The following is a 9,311-nucleotide window of genomic DNA, read 5'->3' on the forward strand; positions in this document are numbered from 1 at the left end:
AGTTGAGCTTGGGACCACTGCCGTAGCACGCCACTGACCTGAGCCATCGCCGGGGGTTCACTTGGCCACAGCCTATTGTAAGTCTCTTCATTTATCAATGAACATGCTGAGCCTGAATCCACCTCCATGCAGAGTGGTGCCCCATTCATGATCACATTTGCCATGTATCCCCACCGTCTGTGGGGTAGCTGCTCAGCTTCCGTGGTATACACTGTGTACTCATCGTTGTCCTCCAGTGTCAGGGTGTGTGTCTGCGATGCTTGTGTTGGCTCTGCTGCAGCAGCCTGAGCTTTCTTTATGCAGACACGAGCTATGTGTCCTCTTTTCTTACAGAAATGGCATACCGCTGACACAAATTTGCATGTAGTGGAACCACGGAGAGCCCCACAGCGGAAACATTTTCTTCCTGTCTCTTTAGTTGCCTCCATGTCTCTCGCAGCAGCAGCTGCATGTGTGGTCTTGTGCACCTCCTCGGCGGCCTGAGATGGTGCTGCCTCTGTACGGAGCATACGTGTGTGTTCATCGATGCAGCCTCTGCTGCTAAAGCCTTCTCCTCGGCCAGTCGGAACGTCAGGGCCTTCTCCGCTAACAGCTGTCTCTGCAATGCCGAGTCCAGCACTCCACACACAATCCGATCACGGAGCATATTGTCTAAATGGTCACCAAAATTACAATGTAATGAGCGTTTCCTCAACTCAGCAATGTAACTTGAAATAGATTGTCCAGGCTGTTGTTTACAATTGTGAAAATGGAAACGCTGCACAATCTCTGAAGGTTTTTGGTTAAAATGTTTCTGCAGCTTCTCAAATCAGCATAATCCACCTCACTAGGTTTATGAGGAGCCACCAATGAACGCAGGACGGAGTAAGTAGCAGCTCCGCATACACTTAGCAACACTGAGCGCTTCTTCTCTTCTTTGTCAATATTATTGGCCTCAAAGAAACACCCCAGTCTTTCTGCGTATTCCTCCCATGAACTGTCCTTATCCCCAGAGAACTCTTCAATACGTCCCAAGGTCATCATAGTTTTAATGTGCACTGTCCCTTTAAGATCCACGGACTTTTTTCTTTTTTAAAAAAATTCTTTTTCTCCTCCGGCCAGAGTTACGGTAGCTACACCCACGGTAGTTGCCTGGCCCACACAATACTCTGTCCGCCGTCTACGTCGCAGCTAGCCAACTATCAAAATGCCGTTGATGTTGCTAGCTGAGTGGCCCGCTCGTCGCAATTTCCAATATCACGGCTGTAGGTTCGCATGTCTATCTCCGTCCTTCTAGAGAGTTCAACAGCCGCCTCGTCGCCAGTATTGCATCTTGACCGAACAGTAATGAATAGAGGAGACGGAATGTACCTTTTACTATTTACTGAGTAAGTGGGTGGACATTACAGCACATTGTCTGCATGCAGAACCTGAAACTGGAAGTGAAAGACAAAGTAAAACCGAGCCCCCCAGCACCCCCTTCAGGTAACACCCGGGAACTGGGACAAAATTAATTGAAGCAAAACTCAAAACACAACAATCTCATTGTAACATACAAAATTCTTACAGGGCTCGATAGGGTAGATGCAGGGAGGATGTTTCCCCTGGTTGGGGAGTCTAGAACCAGGGTTCAAAGTCTCAGAATAAGGGGTCGGCCATTTAGGACTGAGATGAGGAGAAATTTCTTCACTCAGAGGGTGGTGAATCCTTGGAATTCTCTACCCCAGAGGGCTGTGGAGGCTCAGTCATTGAGTATATTCAAGACAGAGATCGATAGATTTTTGGATATTAAGGGAATCAAGGGATATGGGGATAGTGCAGGAAAGTGGAGATGAGGTAGAAGATCAGCCATGATTTTATTGAATGGCAAAGCAGGCTCCAAGGGCCAAATGGCCTACTCCTGCTCCTATTTCTTATGTTCCTATGTGAAGAGGAACTGAGCAGGCAAGACAGTTTTTTCATCTTCTCTGCTGGACTTCGGGCCTTGTGGCTCCTGCTGGAGATCAACAGCTAGAAGGCTCTGAGACTTCTGGCCTGTCAGACCAACAATTACGCTCCTGATTCTTTTCCAGTTCCCGGTGCAAGGCCCTGCCGCCTACGGAGGAGTGGACCTGTGACAGGGGTGCACTCAGGCCATGGCTATGGCCTGGCACAGCAAAATTGGGCACAGAGGAGCCTTTGCTAAACACGTTCTTCACCTGGCATGAGGGGTGTGAGACAAGATCAGCTCTTCAGTTTCAAGATGGTTTATGCAGTCATGGAGTAGCTTTTGAACCACAATAAAAAAGGGTGTGAGTCTATTCTTAGTGCAATAGCTCAACCCTTACACCTTCATGCCCAGTGCTAGCTGGCAACTGCATCTGCGTTGTGCTGTATATTTATATCTCAATGCAAACCTTTCCCCAAAGGCTGTAATATATACTGGACAGTGCTCCCTTTATTACCTGACAGATGCATCAAGAGGCATTAATTTGGGATGAGACCAATGTTCCCTCTAATCTGAGCGGCTGCGCGGCCTCGCAGTAATGGGAAAGGTCCCGCGCAGGCCGCTCACTGGCTTTTTAATTGTAAGTACTGTGAGAGCGCAGAAATTTAAAGGGACCGTGCAGTAAAAGAAACAGGCTGTGCAGAACAAAGCGTAGCTTTCGGGGATCACTGTGTGCGACTCACTGATTTTGGTTCAAAAGTAAATGTAGCTTTCGGGGATCACTGTGTGCGACTCACTGATTTTGGTTCAAAAGTAAATGTAGCTTTCGGGGATCACTGTGTGCGACTCACTGATTTTGGTTCAAAAGTAAATGTAGCTTTCGGGGATCACTGTGTGCGACTCACTGATTGTGGTTCAAAAGTAAATGTAACTGTTATGTTTCAGGCACAGGGTACCAGGGCAGTCCCCTCAGAAGCCTATCTTAAGTCCTTCGTTCACTTCTGGGTCAAAATCTCAAGAGAAAGACTGCAAAGTATTGCACTGCATAATTGGCAGATGTTTGTTAAGTAAATATACATATGAAGTACATTTGCCTGTATTATATTTTCTACTAAAATTAGTGCATGCGGCTAAAGCGGTGTCACCATAGCTACGCTTGTGCCTGGTCAGTGATTTTTATTGGACAACATTGTGCTAGGAAAGCTATTACAAAACCTTAGTCCAGATTTTCCACTTGACTTATGCAGACTCCATCAAAGTACTGATTGCCTGTTCCTGTGCCAACAGTAAAGCAGTCGCTTGGCTTGGAACTGGAGCCGGTGCAGCCATCTAACGACATGTTCCTGATGGGAGATATCCAGTTTCTGCTCCATAGCAGGAGATGGGATTTAACTAGTCCTTTTATGATCAAGTGCTGTTTGTTTTTTTGATGGGCAGAATTCATCACAAAATTATTTTGAGAGAAGCTGCACTGGTTCCCCACTTCTGGCAATTTGCATAGTAAGTGACTTCATGGATATATGATGTTTTTCCAGGGAGGAAGGGGCACAGCCAGAAGTTGTGGTCTATGTGGGAACCAATGACATAGGAAGGAAAAGGGTTGAGGTCCTGCAGCCAGAGTTTCAGGAGCTAGGGAGGAATTTAAAAAGCAGGAGTTCCAAGATTGTGATCTCTGGATTACTCCCAGTGCCACACACTAGTGAGTATAGGAATAGTAGGATAAAACAGGTTAACGCATGGCTGGAGAAATGGTACAGGAGGGAGGGCTTCAGATTTCTTGGGCATTGGGACCAGTTCTGGGGCAGGAGGGACCTGTTCAAGGTGTATGGATTGCACCTCAACAGAGCTAGGACCAATATCCTCACAGGAAGGTTAACTAGCATTGTGGGGGGGGGGGGTGTTAAACTAATTTGGCAGGGGAATGGGAACCAGGATGAAACATTAGAGAGGAGAAACGAGGTACACAGAGTCAGCAGCCTTCCACCAGCCATGCTGCAACCACTGGGGTAGCACTGTGTTACATCACTAGGATAGACAACAGCAGACGCAAGACACTCACTAAGGGAATGCACAAGGGAGATTAGTTGATTTTTTGATGTAATATTGGATGCATATATGGATAATGTTGGATTGTAAATTTTGCTTTGTGGTGGCTTTTATTTCAGCATTGTGGCCAAGAGGATGCTATGATGATCAGTAACAGAGGGAAGGTAAGGTGTGGGACAAATGTTGAAATAGGAATTGGGGTTGTGTTCACTGGTACCGCAGCCGGATGATTTGATCCCGCATATCCCGGCCAGAAAGGGGCCGTTTGGGTTGCCTCCTTCCCTCCGCTTCCTCCTCTTCTGCTTTTTCCTCTTCTGCTTCTTCCTCTTCCCTCTGCGAGCAGCTTGTCCCCTTTGCTGCCTCTGCTTCATCTCCATGTGATGTTGCAGCTCAAGGAGGACGGCAACTAGAGCCCCCGGGATTGTGAGCAAGTGGTGTTCTCAGAGGTCTTCCTTTAACATCCAAAGCCTTGCAAGCATCCAGCAGCACTCCCTGCACTCCTTGCACACTTTTAACAACTTTTTTAATGTATTGCACCAAGCCACTATGCCAATAAAATGTAAATACAAGTCCAAAAGCTGAAATTGAAACTTATCTGAAAGATGTGTGTTTCCCTTTAAGAAGTGCTGGCAGTGTCTCTATAGTACTGTAGCATGCATGTTCTTCTGTGCGTAGTTTGGAGAGGGCGGTATGGAGAGTGGTGGCGTCCAAAATCGCTGTCGTGCGTCAATTCAGGCATTGCACACCAATTGACGTTACAATCTGTATATTTATGTGTGAGAGGTGAGCGCAGGCAACGGCAGCACTAATGACCTGTACAAAATGGTGGCCGCCATGTTCCGTGCTGGAAGCAGGCGGAAGTGAGGCGGCGACCAATTTTTCAACAAAACCGGCCTTAATGGCCAAGCTACACCCCTGAATTTCACGGCCATTAATAGTAAAAGGGTAGTCAAAGGAAGGGTAGGGCCGATTAGGGTCCAAAAAGGAGATCATCTTGTGGAAGCAGAGAGCAAGGCTGATGTACTAAATGAATACTTTGCATTTGTCTTCACTAGAGAAGAAGTTGCTGCCAATGTAGCAGTAAAGGAGGCAGTAGTGATATTGGATAGGATAAAAATAAAGAGGATGTATGTAAAAGTTTGGCAGTCCTCAAAGTAGAAAAGCCACCAGATGGGATGCATCGTAGGTTACTGAGGGTGAAAATTGCTAAGGCTCTGGCCACAATCTTCCAATCCTCCTTGGATATGGGGGTGGTGCTGGAGAACCGGAGGATTGCAAATATTACACCGCTGTTCAAAAAAGAGGAGAGGGAGAAACCTGGCAACTACAGGCCAATCTGCCTAACATCATTGGTGGGGAAACCTTTAGAGACAATAATTCGGGACAAAATTAATTGGCATTTGGGTCAATAAATGAAAGTCAGCACGATTTGTTAAAGGCAAATCGTGTTTGACTAACTTGATCAAGTTCTTTGATGAAATAATGGAGAGGGTTGATTAGGATAGTGCGGTCAATGTTGTGAATATGGACTTTCAAATGGCATTTGACAAAGTACCACATAATAGACTTGTTAGCAAAATTAAAGCCCATGGGGGGATTAAAGGGTCAGTGCCAGCATGGATACAAAATTGGCTAAGGGATAGAAAGCAGAGAGTAGTGGTGAACAGTTGTTTTTCAGACTGGAGTAAAGTATACACTGGGGTCGGTATTTGGACCACTACTCTTTTTGATATATATTAATGACCTGGACTTGGGTATACAGGACATAATTTTAAAGTTTGCTGATGATATGAAACTCGGAAATGTAGCAAACAATGAGGAGGGTAGTAACAAACTTCAGGAGGACATAGACAGACTGGTAAAATGGGCAGACATGTGGCGGATGAAATTCATCGCAGAGAAGTGTGAAGTGATAAATTTTGCTAGGAAGAACGAGGAAAGGCAATATAAACTAAATGGTACAATTTTAAAGGGGGTGCAGGAATAGAGAGACTTGGGGTTGTATGTACACAAATCATTGAAGCTGGCAGGACAAGTTGAGAAGGCTGTTTAAAAAGCCTATGGGATCCTTGGCTTTATTAACAGAGGCGTAGGGCTCGATTTTAATTCCAGAGGCGGGTTGGAGTCGGGTTGCATGGTGGGCAGGTTCGGGAGCCGCTTCCGGTGGGAACAGCTGCAGAGTTGCAATTTTTATTCAAGTACCTTGTTAATTTCATGGAGGCGCGCTGACCGGTCCAATGAGTGGGATCGGGTCGGCTGGCCGCCTCTGATGACGTCACAATAGCTGCTCCTTTTAAAGCTGCCTTTCCATTGTGGTTTCCTACACTTCTTTTCACAGCTATGACTTCTTCCAGAGGCAAGGCAGCTCCTCGGTTTAATGATGAGTCCCTCCAAGTTCTGTTGATTCTGTCAGAGCGCGCGGGGAGATTCTCTTCCCTCCTGATGGCCGGAGGAAGCCTCCTCAGCAGAGCAAGGCAGCCTGGATGCGCATTGCTCAGGAGGTGAGCGTAAGGTGCATTTATGCACACTCATGGATCCAGTGCTGCAAAAGGTTTAATGATCTTGTGAGAACATCAAAAGTGAGTATCCCATCTCACTTGCCTTCACTCTGCTTCCCTTCTCTTCTCATCACCTGCACGCTGCTTTGGAAGCCTCCCCCTTCACATCTCACCTTACACTTACTTCCCTTGCACCCTTTCCTATTCATCTCTGTCTCTGCACTGAATCACTTCAGCATCCTGCCTGTGCACCCTTTAGACTCACACTCACTGTCATGCAGTGACAACAACTAACAATGCACAGGGAGCTAGCTTCCTCTTGGCACCTTACCCTATCTTCGTCTCACTCAAATCTCCTATGGTAGGGATTAATCACACTCACTCCATCACTGTGGCTGAAACACCGCTTGTGTCTCTCCTTGCTGGAAAAGATAGCCCACAATAAGGAGAGAGCAATGACTGGAGGAGGAACATCTACCCTAACAACATTGACCAGTGCTGAGGAGGCTGCAAACGAGATTGTTGGAGGTGGCGAGGACCTGGAAGTAGGTGATGGAGAGACGGGCACACTAGAGGAAGCTGGTGACATAATAGAGTTTCATCCCTCTCAGAATGCAATGGTATATGATGTTCATAGAGAATCGCTTTGTATCATCTGCTCAAAAGAATGTGTTTGCTACATCAATATCAGATGTCTAATTCAAGCCTTTACTCTCCCACAGGACCATCGAGCGCCCCCCTCCCCACGATCCAGGATGAAGACCCGAACATCTCCTCAGAGGAACCTGAAGCCTCTGAGGGACCAGCATCACCAGAACTCAGCGCACCCAGCACCAGCGCAGCAACGCACACCTCGGTAGGGCCATCGCAAGTTAGAGTAGTGTTGCCACCTGGTCTATCACAGCACACAAGTGAGCATCAGCAGATGGTGGAGACAGCGACAGCAGTGGAGAGTCCTCGTTGGAGGTCGCAGGACTCTCCTAGCTCTGCTGAGCTGCATGCAGACGCTGTGCCTCTGGGGCCATCCAGAAAAAGAGCAGTTCGTGAAATACAGGAACAAGTGCAGGTGTCTATGGAAGGGTTTGCCTCCAGGGTTAGTGCAAGTGTGGAGAGAATGTAGGAGTCCATCTCTAACATCAGCACTGCAGGGGTGGAGGCAATGGTGCATGAACGCACCACCATGGATAGGATGGCAACCTCCGTGGAAAGGATGGCTACCTCAGTGGAAAGGATGGCTACGGCCATGGAGGAAATAAGTCGTCAGTGTTAGGAAAACATGGTGACTGTTCAGAATAGACTGATATCTCTGGAGGAGCGATGGGCAGCTATTGAGCAGAGAGACCAAAGTTTCATGGACGTCCTTTTGAGGAGGACTGCCAGTGCAGATATGGGTCCTCATGGCCCCCCTGAAGTGCATCAAGGTGCTCTCCTGCCACTTGCCAGCACTGAGGTGCGGCTGACCCATGAGAGGGATGTTGTTGTCAGGACAGAAGGAAGTGTGGGCTCCTCTCAAAGCACTCGCAGGCCATGCCACTACGGAGCCCTCGGTCAGAGACCCACTTTGCAGAGACAACTGAGATGGTCGTTTCAGCCCCTGCATAGCCGCAGGAAGAGCAGACTGTTGAAGAGCCCTCCCAGGCTCCCAAACCCAGAGGACGCCCGCCAAAGGCGTCTAAGCAGGAGCAACATGCTAGTCAGCAAGGTGCCTCTACATCTGCTGAAGCCACAGGGGAAGCACCACGTAGAAGCATGTGTAAGAGAAAAGGTAAGCACCTATAGTCACAAGGGGACTCACTTGGGTGATGTTTCTTTTTTTTCTGCATGTTGTTGGTATATTTTGTCATGTGTTAAAGAGAAATTATGGCAAACAGTTGATTGTGTGGCCTATGTTAACTGCCGTACCTACCTGTCCCACCGGTTGGAGATGGGTCAGTTTGGGAGCAGTTAAACAGACACTCAGGAAAATTGGGTGGGGGCGGGATGGAGGTGGGATTTTTCCAACAGACCTGCCTCCAAACCCACCCCCTCAGGGCTATTAAAATCGAGCCCATAGAGTACAAAGCAAGGAAGTTATGCTAAACCTTTATAAATCACTGGTTAGGCCTCAGCTGGATTATTGTGTTCAATTCTGGGCACCACACTTTAGGAAGGATGTCAAGGCCTTAGAGAGGGTGCAGGAGAGATTTACTGGAGTGGTACCAAGGATGAGGGACGTCCGTTATGTGGAGAGACTGGAGAATCTGTGGCTGTTCTCCTTAGAGCAGAGAAGATTAAGAGATTTGATAGAGGTGTTCAAAATCATGAACGGTTTTGATCGAGTAAATAAGGAGAAATTGTTTCCATTGGCAGAAGGGTCGGTAACCAGAGGACAGAGATTTCAAGTGATTTGCAAAAGAACCAGAGGTGACATGAGGAAACATTATTTTACATAGTGAGTTGTTGTGATCTGGAATGCCCTGTCTGAAAGGGTGGTGGAAGCTGATTCAATAGTAACATTCAAAAGAGAATTGTATAAATACTTGAAGGGTAAAAATTTACAGGGCTGTGGGGATAGAGCAGGGGACTGGGATTAATTGGATAGTTCTCCCAAAGAGCCTCCTTCTGTGCTGTATCATTCTATAATTCTCTGATATTAAAATTAAAGAGAAATGATGGGAATATATCAGACAACACATTTACCACCATTTGCTCCTTAGCAATGCTGGGCACAAGGGGTGCAATTGATTAAACTCCACAGACCCACAACATGGAATTACAAAAAAAATTCTGTCCATTTTCGGCTGACCCAGAGGCCACTGGTTGTGTGCAGCCATTTTCTGAGCTGCTCCCAGTCGGGCTTTGCAGTAGATGCATGGGTGTCT

This window comes from Somniosus microcephalus, chromosome 2 (assembly GCF_052327205.1).
Source record: "Somniosus microcephalus isolate GS21.2 chromosome 2, FLI_Smic_1.0, whole genome shotgun sequence".
Taxonomy (NCBI): domain Eukaryota; kingdom Metazoa; phylum Chordata; class Chondrichthyes; order Squaliformes; family Somniosidae; genus Somniosus; species Somniosus microcephalus.